A 15,952-nucleotide genomic window follows, 5' to 3' on the forward strand; every position below is an offset into this window, starting at 1 on the left:
AGAACCATAGCGACTGTAATAGTGTCAGGTGGAGTTTGTGTCAATGTCCTGAACTCATTATGCAGTGAACCTGTGCCCTTTCAAACCCCTCTAGAATCCGTGGTCATCAGGATAAGCACTGTCTGCAATGTATGTATTCCTCCAGATGGTGCAGTACCCGTGAACGCATTGGCTGCACTGATTCAGCAACTAACTCCCTAAACCTTTCCTAATTTTGGGAGATTTTAACGCCCATAACCCCTTATGGGGTGGCAGTGTGCGTACTGGCCGAGGTAGAGATGTTGAAACTTTCCTGTTTCAACTCGACCTCTGCATCTTAAATACTGGGGCCCCCACATGTTTCAGTGTGGCTCATGGCACCTACTCAGCCATTGATTTATTCCTCTGCAGCCCAGGACTTCTCCCATCTGTCCACTGGAGAGCCCACGATGACTTGTGTGGTAGTGACCACTTCCCATCTTTGTCACTCCCCCAGCACCATTCCCCCGGATGTCCACCACGATGGGCTTTAAATTTAAACAAGGTAGACTGGGAAGCTTTCACCTCTGCTGTCACCACTGAATCTCCCCCACATGGTACCATCGATGTGGTAGTTGAGCAGGTCACTAGAACGATCGTTTCCACAGCGGAAAACACAATGCCCCCAGTGGAAGTCAGTACGTTAGTGGTTGCCAGAAACCGCTGAGGCCATTAGTGTCAGCAAGTTCTACAGCAACATACGTGGTACCCTTCCCTAGAGCACCTAATAGCATTTAATCAGCTCCTTGCCCACGGTCGCTAGCTTATGAAAAGACTGAAACAGGTGTGTTCGGAGAGGTACGTCTCGACCATTGGATGCCATACGTCACATTCCCGAGTCTGGACGAAGATAAGATGTATTCGTGGTTACCAGACCCTGACAGGTGTTACTGGCATTAACATCAAACAGCAAATCCCTCTTTGCTCAATCATGGGTTGACTCTTGGGAAGCTACACTCCACCCATCTCCTGTCTATTATATTTTCTGCCATCGAGGAGACTACCAGCATACTGCATTCTTCCCTTTGCTTCTCCTTGTGGGATTCTACCATCCTCTTCTGTCTTCATATTGGCCTTGGCCATACTTTGCTGGTGTGCCCCCGTCTTTTGGCCCGTTGCACTAAATATACGCTCCCACTTCCCTTGCCTTCTGTGCTAGTGGACGACCCTAGCATGGTTGCATCTGTCACCAGTTTTATTCGTGAAAGTTATTGGTACTCTCAGGTATATGTCCTTAAATTTTCCTCTGGAATTTGAGTCCCTCTGTTAGCATAGGTGTTGGTTATGGAGACCTTGGCCTTGTCCCTACACCGGACAGGTTCTCTCCACCATTTCCTTACATTTTGTCTGGTCTGTTTATGTTTTGTTTCCCCTTTTCTTGTGTCCTCTTCCCCTTGTGTTGTCCCTATTGTATCATGGTAGTGGTATGGGTATGGGTATTGAGATGGTTGGGTGGCAGTGCTGGTACCCCACTGCACATAGCGTTTCTGGGTCACCCCTCCTCTTCCCATTACTATCCACACCCCTCCTGTGCTTTCCTCTTCCTGTTGCCCTGACATCTCTCTTCCCTTCTTTGTTTCTCTGTTACCCCTTACACTTGACTGGACTGTGCTGTTTGTGTTGTGACTTCGATGATTGGTCTCCTCCCCTAAATCAACCAACGTGGGGGAGGGAGGGAGAGAATGAATTTGTTTTAATGTTGCTACTTTAGTTACATTTTTATTTAATCGTATGGCTAGGGCCCCGTACTGGGCAGGCCGTTCGCTGGCTGCCGGTCGTTCAATTTGACACCACTTCAGCAACCTGCAGTTGATGATGGGATCATTGATGATGATGATGATGATGATGATGATGATGATAGCAAAACACCCAGTCCCTGGGCAGAGAAAATTCCCGCAACCCAGCCGGGAATTGAACCCGGGCCCCAGAGGATTGACAGCCCGTCAACTTAAGTTATATTAAAGTGGTGTCACTCAATTGTTCAAGGTATTCACTAATGAAATGTCATTACAAAGTACTGGGAGTGCCAAGGGATGCATGTGTAGAGGAGGAGAAAGAACTCATGCGGTACATACACCCTCAAGTGGCATCTGGATAAGAATGCTGATAATGTGGTGGAAGCAAGGGAAGAGTTCCTGTTAGTGCAGCAAGCTTAGGAAGTTTTAGGTCATCCTGTATGATCAGAACAGTGAATAAATTTTGAAGGGTGGTAGAGATGGAGATTACAAGGATGAAAGCCTTGATGTCTTTTAGTATTTCACGTCGTCATGTTTTAAAGGTTGCGGTGATGATGAAAACTGGTTTTATAAAGTATATTGGAAAGTTTTTGAAAAAATTGCAGCAGAAGATACAGAATCTGTCAGAAAGTAAGATGAACATACCAACATTTGGAGATTCCAACAGTAACTATGAGGATGTTGTCCATCCATTTTATGCATACTGGCAAAGTTACTCCACCAAGAAGCCATATGCTTGCCCGAATGTATTTGATATGAGTCAGGCGACAAACGTGTGTTTTGTGCAATGTAAAAGGAAAAAAGAAGGTAAGGGACAAAACTCACAAGGCAAGAAATGTTAAACAGTTAGCATTTGTTTGAAAGAGAGATAAACGTGTGAAGGCGCACATGAAATTTCTGAAACAAAAATCGGAAGATAATGCTAGGAAAGCAAGAGTATAGAATCCAGCAAGTGAAGAACCATGTCAAAGAAATGCAAGAACTTGCTGGACCTCTTCATGATATGAGTATATCCACAATGGAGGAACTGAATGTAATTGAGGTGGAAGTAGCTACAGTGTTCGACGAGCGTCTTGAAGTAGTTGGTGGTGGTGATGATGACGGACTATACTGTTGAGTTTGCCAAAAACTCATCAAATTAGAAACATCTTCTGCAAATTGTGGGAATTCAAAAGAAGCATAAGCAAAATCTGGAGCTTACAAAAGAGCAAGGTATGTTTCCAGAAACCGATAAAAAGGGAGACGTGTATCAGAAAAGTGGAGCCGGTGTAGTGGATCCAAGCAATAAGATTTCTGCTGATCAATCTAGCACAAGTAGTTGTAACAATGATAGTGCCGATGGTGGAAATGATACTGATGGCGTAGGAAACGTGTAGATAAGTGACATGTCAGAATTCTTTCCTCGAAAACGCAAAAATTGCAGAAGGTAGCAGTGATTACTGTGTTAGCATTCCAGATGCTGAAGATAGTTTTAAAAATGATCACATGTACGTAAAAGTAAGACACACAGGGAACTACTTGAAGACTGAAAGCTCTGAACTAAACATACACAATTTAAAACCTAATACAAAAAAATAAGTGTATAGAAACAGATACACATCATACAAAGAAAAATAATGATAAAACTAATGTATTAATAAGGGATTCTGATAAGACGTGTGACATCTACAGGCTTTGATGCTGATAATGAAAGTATTTCTCGTGAGGTTGCAGCTAAAAAGAGGAAACAGTCAAACAATTCCAAAAATCGGTTAATAAAGTGGATTTTGCGACTCAGAAAAATGAAGACTGTATTAATTCACAAAATTCAAAGTGCGTTACTGTTGTTAATGGTTCTATTGAAGACATAAATTGTGAACATCATGACCATAGTAAGAAGTGTTGCAGAGAAGCGTTCTAAAAATTGGAAAAAGAATGTTTAGTTATTGGGTGTCGACAAAAATAAATACTAATGAATCAACATTGAAAACTGAAAAATAAAAAATTTAAGAGACAGTCCAAAAGATCTAAAAAGAAAACTGCTTTGCAAAGATGTACTACTGGACAAATCTGGGAGACTGACAATATACTAATTTAGGATACTGAAGAATCAAGAGGATTGTGGCATGAATAAATGTTCCAAAACTGGGCCAAAAAAAAGTGTGTGTGTGAATGAAGATACTTCGTGAACCAGAATTGTGATGTAGGAACCTGTCATGATTTGATGAAATGAATATCTGAGACGTATGCTATTAAGATATTCCCTTCTGGGTAATGGCTGTGTATAGATGTAGGTTTTTGTCTTTTGTGCTCATTCTATAGAACAATATCAAAAAACAGCTGAGTATGAACATTGTTTTTAGAAAAATTGATTGTATTATCCTTTCAGATATGCAATAAATATCCAGTTGCAGTTTACAGGGCATTTATTTGAAAATCTCTGCTTCCTTCATTTGCATATCAGAGAAAAAAAATACCATATACAGTTAAGACTACCTTTAGATAAGATGAGGTACAAATTTTCATCAAAGGTTGGTAATTTTACTCTATGCTTGTCCTAAAGGATGATCCCCAAATGATCTGTGGCCTGTGAATTTAATTTAGAACAGTGATCATTTTGACGACGATGACGATGACGATGACGATGACGACGACGATGACGACGACGATGACGACGACGATGATGACGACGATGATGATGATGATAGGCACAGTGATTTGGGTAATGACATTGAGGATTTATGAAAGTGCTATTATGGCTATTCAGTTTTGTGGACATAACTGTACTGTAAAATTGGTGCAGTTGCGCATGTCATAAAGCAAAAGCCTCCTTCAGCATAGTTACAGTTTTACCTGTAGAAACATGTTGAATAACAAGCTCATATGTACAGCTAACAAGTATTGTTGGTTGTGTCGTGTGTTCAAACAGTTCATACTGTAATCAGCATAAATTTGTAAAGTGTGTGCCTAATGAAGGAAATGCGAAGGAAGATTAAAGTTGTCATAAAATAGGCTAAAGAATTGAAAAACTGTGCTGCAGCAAGGGCTTACATTATAACAGAAGATGGTGAGAGATTGGTGAAAGAATCAAGATGCTATTTAAGAAATGCCAATGAAAAAGTGTTCTATGAGGAGAGGAATAGCTTGTTAGCCAGATTTATAAAATAGTGTTGCAGGATGGGTACAAGAAGAGGCAGAATTGTTGCTACAAGAAACATGATTAGGGATTATGCATTGAAGTGGGTGTGAGCCAATCCAGAGCACAGCAAAACGTTTGAAACAGTAGGTTCGTGCAGTCATTTCATGAACAGAAAAATCTGGTAAAATGGCAGAAAGCGAGTATTGTACAGAAATTACTGAAAGATCTTGACTGTAAAGTTGAGTTATAAGTTTATTTATATGAGTCGACATTACAACTTTCCACTATCCCATACTGGAAATATGGCTGAAACTCCAGTGAACTTTGATATAATAAACAATAGAACTGTGGAAACAAAATGTGTAAAAACTGTTCAAATCAGAAATACAGGCCATGAAAAGACCATGACTACAGTAGTATTAACACGTGTGTCAGACAGAACAAAGATAAAGCTTATGGTCATTTTAAAGTGGAAAAACCATTCCTAAAATAAAATTTCCACCAGGAATTTTTGTACTATGTCCCAAAAAGTGATAGAGAATAATGGTGTAAAATTGTTGGTAGAAAATATGTGGCAGAGGCAACCAGGTGCTCTATGAAATCAACAAAGTTTGCTTGTGCAGGATATTTTTCAGTCATGTAACTAAGAATACTAAAAACTACCTAACTTGAAGCAATGCCGAGATTGCTGTTACACTGTATATTTTGACTTCAATGCTACAACCTATAGACGTCTATCTTAATAAACCATTCAAAGACCACATGTGTGAACAATGGAACAATTTGATGATGAGCAGTGAAAAATCATACATGACAATTGGAGCTATGTTGGGTGCTTCACGGATGTTTTGTGTGATTCCATCATAAAATCATGGGAAAAATTGAATGTGGAAACAGTGATCAAATTATTCAAGAAATGGGGGGGGGGGGATATCTAGTGCTATGAATAGCACTGATTATTTGTTATGGGATACTGATTATGAAGCAGAAATAGATTCAAAAGGTGCAGAATGGGAGCCATGTTGTGAGCTTGTCAACAATGCAAATGTGAGGATGTTCTTCAGGAGCTGCATTTTTAGCCAATGATTGTGGGGATTTTGGAGTGTTTTAAATGCATTGGTGAGTGACATATTTTATAATGGTTTTAGTTCGTATAAATTTCAATATGTTTTATGTCTGTACTATAAGATGACCCTGGGTGCCTTTTTATGCTTCAATTATTGTCTTATGTGCCAATGTGTAGTAATAAAAATTTATAATAATCGAAACTTGTTTGTGAAAGCTCTGTCTTCAAATTTGTGTCACACAAACTACTGTCCATGTTTGCCATTTTGCTCCGCCAAACATATGAGACCATAGTAGTATGAGGTTTAGTAGCACTAGTAGTAGTAGCAGTAGCAGCTTTATTAATCCGTAGATCTCTTTACAAGGATATAGGACATATCAAAGTATTTACAAATTTAGATCAATTTAAAATAAGCTAATTCATATACACACATAACAACATACTTCTAGTTAGAGACAATCATTAGATTTACTCCTGATATACAATACTGTTCTTACAAATAACTTTCTAAATAATGTAATGCCATTGTTCACTCATATCTCACTATCTGTCACTGCATGCACTTTTATTATTATTGTTACTATTATTTTTAATTTTGTAACAATTTTTATCAAACCCCTATTCGGTTTTAGCTAAGTAATCCTTCAATGTATAAAATGTATTGCATAACATGTACTCTTTAGCTGCCTTTTTAAATAAGTGTATTTTTGCAATTTCTTTGATCTGTTTTGGTAATTTATTGTACAGTTTTATTCCTTGGTAGAAAATGCTGTTTTGAGTTTTATGTTTATTTTTTCTTGGTAAATCTGAGTCTCTCTTGTTGCATGCTCATGGACAGAGCTGTTTGTGCAGTAATTAACAATGTTATTTTCGATGTGTAGAACTGACTCGTAAATGTATTAACATGGAGCAGTTAAAATCCCCAGTGTTCTGAACAGATCTTTACAATGAGTTTGACCAGTATTTTTGGTTATTATTCTTATGGCTCTTTTCTGGAGTTTGAAAATTGTTCATATTTTGTGCATTTGTTACCCAAAAAAGAATGCCATAGCTAAGAATTGAGTGTACATATCAATAATATGTTACTGAAAGACACTGCATGTTACACACTGATGATCGGATTCTAAGGGCATAACATGCTGATGACATTCTGTTTGCAAGTACCTTTGTGTGTTCACACCACTTCAACTTAGAATCAGTATTCATTACTAGAAATTCTGCATTTGTTACAGTCTATAGAGGTGCCATCTACATTTAACATTGTCATTTTTCCTCTTCAAACTGAAATTCATGACATTAGTTTTCTCTATGTTCAACGTCACTTTCTTACTTATTGGCCAATCATAAACTTTCTTGAGTGTTTCATTTGCTTTCTCTGCAAGGAGTTCTCGTTTTCTCTGTGACTAAAATACTGCTATCAGTGAAGAGGATTTTTTCACCATGAGTAACACTACTGGGAAAGTCATTGATGTGTATCAGGAACAGTATTGGTCCTAATATGCTACCTTGCGGAACCCCTATATTAATGTATTTTGGTTCTGATAAGTGTTTTAGTAAATGTTTAGATCTATTTGAAGTATGTGTTATCTCTACTCTTTGTACCCTATCTGTTAGGTATGATACGAACAAGTAACCCCTCTTATTCCCAATGCTTCTAGTTTATTAAATAGAATCTTGTGGTCGACTGTATCAAAGGCCTGAGAAAGATCCAAAAATATGCCTGTGACACTCTAGTCTTTATCAAGAGCATCAAGTACAACTTTTGTGAATTCTACTATGGCTGACTTCATATTTTTGCCACTTCGGAAACTAAACTGTAATTCACTTAAAAAGTTGTATTTATTCAAGTAATTCTTTAATCTGTCTTTCATAATTGCTTCTATTATTTTTGAGAATGCTAACAGCAGGGAAGTGGGACGGTAATTTTCTATGTCTTCTGCATTACCTTTCTTAAGCAAAGGTACAACTCTTGCCTGGTTTAACTGCTCTGGAAATGTCCCTGATGTGAAGGATTCATTTATTATATTTGTTAAGGGGCCTTGTATAATCACTGTGCATTGTTTCAGTACACACATTGGTACTTCATCTAAGCCAACTGACTTTTTATTTTTAGTTTTTGAATGGTTTTTACTGACTTCATTATCTGTTGTTGGAAGTAACATCATTGTCTTTAGTGTAACATTATTTACAGATGTTATATTTGTTTGGGGAATTTTTGCTGTAACTTCTCTGCAATACTTGAAAAATGCTCATTTACGTAGTTTGCTAAGTGCTGTGGATCATGTATTACTTCATCCCCCTCCCTTAGCAGTATGTTGTTCTGCATTTGTTGGCCTCTCCCTGTTGCCTTTTTTGTAACATCTCGGACTGCTTTGCTTTTATTCTCTGCATTATATATAATTTTGTCATTAAATGATTTTTCTTCAGCCATTAGTACCTTCCTATAGATCTTTTTGTACCTATGATAGAAATTTAAGAATTCTGTATCATTGCGAATCTTTTTCATGTAACTGAGGTGTTTAAGTGTTTGGGAGGACTTCTTAATACCTGATTTTTATCCATATGTTTTTGCAGGATGTTTATTCAGACATTCATACTTTTGGAAACAATTTAAACAATGTGGAGAATTTAGAGACTTTCATATTCACATTGGTTTCCTTATACACATCATCCCAGCTTTGTTTTTATAATTCTTTTGAAAAAATCTTTTATTTTGATTTCTGATAGATGTTGTTTGTAGGCTTGTAGTTTAGGGAATGATTCAATGCCTGACTGTTGTTTGACAGGATGGTCTGATAGTCGGAGATCTTTTACAGCTACATCACATTTTTCCCTGTCCATATTTGTGGCCACATGGTCAATTACTGATGAAGTCGTTGTGGTAACCCTTGTTGCACTATTGACCAATAGGGACATGTCAAAACTTTCAAGGATGTTTATGAAGGTGCCGCTGGATTCATTTATGATGATAGTGTTGATGTTAATGTCCCAACACAGAATTATGTTGATCTTTGTACTTCAGACTTTATATAGAACTTTTGTTAACTTATTAAAAAAGTGTCCACACTACCAGTGGGAGATCTATACAGACACAAAATGATTAATTTCTTGGTGATATCAAGCCCTATTAATTCAATAGCTGATATTTCAAAGTGTTTCTCTTCACTTCTGGTGCTGAGGTCATGTCTTGATTTGAACTGTGTTCCTGTCCTGATGATGTAAATGTGTGATCCTCCACCCCTTGAAGTAGTTCTGCAGTAAGAGTTTGCCTTTTGATACAGTGATAATACTAAGTGTTGGATTTCTGTGTCTGTACACCAGTGCTCAGTAACATAAACTACTGTGCAGTTCAAAGATTGGAGCTCAACATCTAATAGTTTCATTTTATTTATTGATTGCATGTTTTGATGGAGGATTGTTAAGTCTGTGAAATGAAATGCCCCGTGTTGGTTGCTCTTTCCAATGGTTGGTTCGTTCTTTGTGACATCTGGTATATGTGAAATTTAGGTGTTCAAATCTGTCTTGAGTGATTGTTTTAGTATTTTAAAAGTGCTGGAGATACTCCTTACGCAGGGGAACCTGTTGTCATGTGTGGCCAGAGATCCATCCCCCCCCCCCCCTCCCCCCCATACTTCCATGAATCAGCTGTACCAATCTTCCCTTCCCAGTCCTGTTTAGGTGTAGGCCATACCTAGTGAAACCCCATCTGTTGATAGTCTTGACAGGCACCAGAGAAACATGAGCAAAGTTGGCTGTCCTCAGAGCCATCCCTAACCCCACATTGATTTGCCTCACGGCTCCATCAAGTTGTGGTCGATCATGATGCCAGAACAGCTCAACAAAGTGTATGTTGGTGCCATGAGTCAGAGAAGCTATCTTGTCCAGGTCACCACCTATATCATATGCCCCATCCCTGCCCAAACTGTTTCCCGCCCCACCATCACTATCACTACATGGTCTTCTTCCGTGAAGACCTTACATAAAGACCCTAGGTACTTTATCACATGACTTAGCCTTGCATTTGGCTTGAAGATACTGGTGGCCTGGTATGCTGCCCCTAAACTTCCCTGTAACTGAGGGCCTACACCTTGCCCATGGCTACTACCTTGCAGCAGCACTTTATTCTTCCTAACACTCTGTACATTCTTAGGCTTCTTGGCCTCAGTTGAAGTGTGCTGCACATTTCCTGCTCCTTGTTCTACCTGAGGCTCTTCTCCACTTGATTCTGGCAGTGGTAGGTACATGTTTTTGGTGTTGTTGATAAAACTGTCAGATCGCGTTCTCTTCCTTCTTATCCTCCTACCAGCTGCCAGTTCCCAACCACCCTCCTCCCCCTACGTTCCTTGGTCCTTATCAGTTCCTTCCTTGCTTTCTCCAACTGTGCCAATCAAAATGTCACTACTGCATACTCTGCAGTTCCAGGGGAGAGTCTCTTCAGTTCTCCCAACATTTGCCCCACTGCATTCCCCCCCCCCCCCCTTCAGTAAAATACTTCCTAAAAGATTGGCAACAAATCCCTCTACTCACTACCCTACAACAGCTCCCACATTTCTCACTGATGGTCAGTTTCGAAAAAATAATTAAATAGTGTTTTAAATTTGTCAAGGACACAAGATTGGCTGTGTGTAAACAAAACATGACACAAAGGTCTTATGTGCAGTGGTTGTTTTTTTTGTACTGATTTGGATACACAATGACAGTAGAATGAATTTGTAATAAATTTTGCTTTTAGAGAATTCACTTTCAGGCATGTTTGGTCAGGTTTTTAAACGTTTATAACTTGGAAAATTAGGCCTAGATCGCATCTATCTAACTAGTCAACAATACGAAGTGTGTTAGTTAAATACAGTTTAGAAACGTTTAATTACTTTTATTGCGACAATAGACAGTGATGAAACTAGTAGCAGTCTTTTTTTAAACAAATTTTGCACTATCAAGAAAAACTTGTCTCGAATTTTTTGTGTTCGTCACACAAAATTACGGGTTAATGTTGCGATTATCGGGACTTCAGGTAAAGAAAAAGTTTTTTCAAGAACAAGCGCTGCTGGGACGCTGGTATTCAGTTGTATGGCAAGAACGGACACTACAGCAAGTATACAAAACAAAGAAAATTTTAATTTGACGCTATTTCCTCTTAAATAAGTTATTTTAGCGGACGAAGAAAATTCCTGTGATCTCACTCGGTGCCCATCTTGGTTTAAGTAGGACCTGTGTACTGCGTGCTGTTTGTTCTGGATGAATGACTTCGTCTGTAATACAAGCTAAGCAGCTTTTTCTTGCAAAAATGTCACTTATTTTGCAGTATACGAGAAACATCAGCAAACTGTTCAGTTCAGATATTAAATAATTTTACTCTGGTCTATGTATAAACAGACATTGGAAACAAAGGTAAAATTTGTTACATTTCTTATGAAATTACCTGAATTTGTGCAACATTTGTCAGAAATTGTGTTAATCATTATTGCTCCTACTCCTACTACCACTACATTACTGTCTTAATTTGAAGTTTGTCAGCTGTAGGATATACACAAAATGTTGTTCAGGTTCATTGTCGGTAGTGTGGGGCATCATGGAAGGGAATACATAAATAAATATGCCTGGGGTGGTTTTGTCAAACTATGAAAGTCTTGAATTGGAATGATTACAGTGTTACTCTAGTGATGTACCAGTAAAGTTGAACATTTTTGGGCTGTTCAGACCCAGTGAGTTCTAAATCTGTCACTGATGTCAATGTCAGTCTTAAAACATCAATGGTTCACTGTGCATTTCATGCTTGTTGTATTGATAAGGTTTCTGATGAACACTCTTGCATAAAAATAATTGTGAATCTCATTTGGAATATAGTGAATGTAAATGTGTACGATCTTTCACCTTTTCTAATTTTTACAGAAAAGCAACAGTTGTAAGAATGTTCTCTTAGCCCCCCCTCCCCAGACAGGATGCTAAATTTCCTATAAAACATCTGGAGTGTTCCGTACACAACTGTATAAGATATGGTTACTATGCTGTAGCAATGTATATTCAGCACTTGAATGTAGCTTAAAATTTTGCCTTGACAAGAACCAGAGCAATTTGGAGGACACAAAAATTGTACTTAAACATCTTATGACTTGTATATCTTGATGTGAGTGAAAGAGGGGTTAATGTGTCAGACTAAATATACTTCTAACAGATTCGGCCATTTCATGTGCTCCTAGCTTTTAAGTGCTCGAGACTAAGCATAGCACCAATGAAAGTATTTTAAGACTTCATTTTATCTAGTCCTCAGATAAGTGAGAATAGGTAAAAACCTATCTGGTGTGTTTGTGGAGGGCAAATAGCACATTGCTAAACACCTTTAATTTTTTCTCAGTTGGAATCAGGTGGTGGTCAGGACTGCCTGTTAGAATGAGCTGCCTTTGTTAGAACAAAAATACACACATTTGTTCACATAATACCTGCTCCAAAATAACCAGTGCTTAAACAGTTCAAAAATTTCTGTTCCTATTGTGATACTAAATTATATTTTTAAAAAAAGATAGGTGACATGGAACATCAGTTGTATGTATGTATGTTGCACATATTACATATGTGACACAGTTTGTACAGTAATATTTCTCTTCGCTCTGTTACAGGTATGTGATATACTCTTTCTATGGGGTCAATCAATAAACTATTCTCCCAACCAATTTAAGTAACAAGCGACAATCAGTTATCTTTAACGGTAATGATAAGGGAAAGGATTAATTCGCCCCAATGCTTCACTTTGTTTTGCATTTATTGTCACGCCCTTCAGTGTAAACCACAGAACAAGCAAGTGTAACAATGAGAGAATATTTGCACTCATAATATTTGCTATATAACTTAAGAATTACTTAATCAGCATAGGAATCTAACATTACTCCTTTTTAACAAACATTACCATAAACAATAGAGATAAACAGTTAATAAAAGTCCCATAAACTTGAGCAAGGGTCTCTTTTCAGTCTCTGAATGAAGTCAGTAGGTGACATATGGGACACTCAGAAATACGTTAAATGTTACACCATTAAGGGCGATCACTCATTAAGAATTACAACCACAAATTAAAGAAGATTCATTTAAAGCAATTAACATCAATAGCAAATAATTAAATCATGTCTCGGCAAATGTATCAAAACCAAATCTTTCAGTTCTATTACAATGTTGGATTGTGGAATACGCCGGATTACCATAACAGAAGGCTAAATTTTACCAAACAGCTATTTCTCCAAACCTAGAACTACCTTAATAGTGTAAAATACTTAGGTTATCCAGAATTACACTAATTCACCTTTCTTGGATTTAATGGTGAAGTAGATAATTAACGTCTTACTTCATTCTTCTGAAACATTGAGCGGCAATAGACACTCGGTCTACTCTGACACCAGGGTGGCTCGGGAAAGAGGATGGCTCCACCAGGAGGAGGAAACATTTACCCGAACTGGAAAGGGAACTCGTGTAACACGAGCCACTAGGTTTGACAAAGACCAGTTGGCAGTTTTTAATCATCAACAAAAGCTTGCTGGCCAGTAGATGAAAATTACAGAGGCAAAGATAGCTTTATTTGTGCCCACAAGAATTGGTAACTTCTGCAAATGAGATTCTGGCAGAACTACCACCGTAGTATCAATACGGGACTTCGGAGCTGAGGAGAGCAAGTCAACAACCGTCTCCACCCAATAGGCCCAACATTTCAGACAGACCGAGCAACCGACATCAGTTGTGGCTAGGTGGATTACCAAATAGAAGCGGTAACTACCTGAAATATAATTAAATAGAGCACTTAAATGCCACAGGGACTAAACTCCTTAATACAGGAATATATACACTGTAATGACGACTAAAGTTAAATATGCCTATGTACTAAAACAACAGATATTGGCGATCATTAACATGATCTCATATTTCAGACATCCATAAAATTAATTGGCTCTCTCCGCCAGATAGTACAAGGTTATTTAACATTTTACAATGTGCTTATCCAACCAGAGACCTACGCCACCCATGGGAAAACAATGGCTTGCAGAAGGTCCACAGCCAAAAAAATTTTTCTTTTTCTTTGTTTTTTTATGACACGCGCCTTACGTCAGCATGGCGTTAAACTGCTCGATCATGCAAGGGGGCAGTCACACACACACACGCAAGGCAATTTCCAATCACAAACTCAAAGCAGATACACATTGCCACACAGTTTTTAATAGCTCCCGTAACACGGGGAGATTAAAACCAAACGTTGTACACAGATTTACGGCCTCTTGTGTCCTCACGCCCCGGGTTCTTGGGCCCATCCAGACTAGCATAGAGGGACCGAGCATCCCACTGCAGAACGGTCGTCCAGGGCCAAACACTCATCTCAACTGCCTCGTCTGCCCTCGGCACGGCACACACTGCCTCCTTCCAGCAGGTGCGCTAGCAGCGCGCTCATGGAGGCTCCGCAAAGCCCTCTAGGAAAGTGCGGAAACTCCAAACAAGAATAAACCAAGGGAAAAACAGAAGCCGTGGCAAACGACATGGTTCAGTATGTAGTAACACAGAGAAGTGGTCTTCATGACCAAGGAAGTATTGTACTTAGCAGAGTATAAAACGAATCTTCCCCCCATTTTCTTTCTCTTTTTTCTAGGTTACTAAATAAAAATTGATTTTTTAATGTATTTTGAGTAATCAAAATTACAAAAGTTCTTCGAATCCAGGTATTTTCCTAAACAGTTAACGTTACAGTGGTTTTAAATTTATGGCATTTATTGATTCTATGTTTTGATAATATAAGGCAAAATAAAAAAAATTAATATTATACATAAAATTTTATCTTCACTGCCTTTTTATGTTTACTTAGCGTGTCCTGAAATTTCCTGGGCTAGTCCACACAGGTAAAGTTTTAAATGTGCAAAGTCATTACTGTTTCTGTGCAGGTTGTTCGGCTGAAATAGATGTTTTATTCAACACTACTGGCTAGTTCCAACCTTGTCATTGTCACATTGAAAATGACCAGTTTTGCTTGATAAAGTGTTTGTTTGTGCTAGATAGCCTATGTGGAAATGCTTATCTTTCTTTCAGTTTGTTGAGCCTGTGGTGTCCAACATGAAGAAATCTGCCATTGTGTTTAATACTTCACATAGTTCATCATAACATTGTTCGAAATTGGAGTTAATTATTTTGGCATTCAGACATACACAGTAGCATATTCTGTTACTGTGTGTGGAAAGCATAAGATGGTTTTCTTCCATTTTCCTAAATCAGAATTATACCAAGATGTTTACTGATGTACTAATAAGGGAAGTTATTGAGCTCCGTGACACCAGCTCTCTATCGAAGTATTGTTGTTTGTTTGACAGTTGTTGCTTTGCCTAATTATTTGGTGATCATAGGCGTCAGGTGATGCCTGTTGCATTCACTACTTCATTTTGGGTGTATTGATTAGCAAATGTCTGCAATTGTGAACTAACGGTAGTCAAATTAAGATGTCTGTGGTAGTTAAACTTCTAATATTAATGAGAACAATGTGGTGAAAACAACAGTCTTGGTTGCAGAATTTATTTTGTGGCTTTATTTATTTGCGATGTGCATTTCACCTAATACAAGGCACTTTCAGATTGCCCTACATTACTTAAAACTGTGTTAGAAAGGCTTGATCCTAACTTGCAAGTTAGAAGGTTACAAATTTAAATTTCTTTGAAACTTACCATTATAGTATTGGTAAGTGATTTTTGGGTGCCATGATACAGGTGCTGGCAGAAACAGACTGCCCCATCATATATAATAAATTAATTGAAGCAAGAATTTGCTCATGTCATATGTTAAGTGGAACACCCAGTAACCTATGGATAAATAAAATAAATTAGAATATGGAAAATTCATAGCAGTTGGCCTTACAAACTGTACGATGGCAATGGTCTGTGTGGGTAAGAAAGCAGAAGAAGATGTAAATTACACTGCAGGTCTATGTAGCATATGCCAGTGGATACAAGGCAGAATCAGGTCAGTATGTAGTCTGTTATATGGTAAAATGATGTAGGA

At 38.2% G+C, this 15,952-nt stretch overlaps 2 protein-coding genes across 5 annotated transcripts in view; both read left to right on the top strand.

Moving 5' to 3' along the window:
• The window catches only part of LOC126248548 (dnaJ homolog subfamily C member 21), a 250,530-nt gene that overhangs the window by 25,126 nt on the left and 209,452 nt on the right, over positions 1–15,952 (top strand). The gene's annotated exons all lie outside the window — the stretch shown is intronic.
• LOC126248549 (methyltransferase-like 26) overlaps positions 1–15,952 on the top strand; it is a 70,461-nt gene that overhangs the window by 1,821 nt on the left and 52,688 nt on the right. The window contains exon 1 of one of the 2 annotated variants that reach the window (XM_049949622.1): positions 1,967–5,991. The exons of the other annotated variant lie outside the window; for it this stretch is intronic. The gene's annotated coding sequence lies outside the window, so the exon portion shown is untranslated. Of the gene's footprint in view, positions 1–1,966; positions 5,992–15,952 lie in introns of those variants that run through there. 2 annotated transcript variants of the gene reach the window in all.

Source organism: Schistocerca nitens, chromosome 3 (assembly GCF_023898315.1).
Source record: "Schistocerca nitens isolate TAMUIC-IGC-003100 chromosome 3, iqSchNite1.1, whole genome shotgun sequence".
NCBI classification, from domain to species: Eukaryota; Metazoa; Arthropoda; class Insecta; order Orthoptera; family Acrididae; genus Schistocerca; species Schistocerca nitens.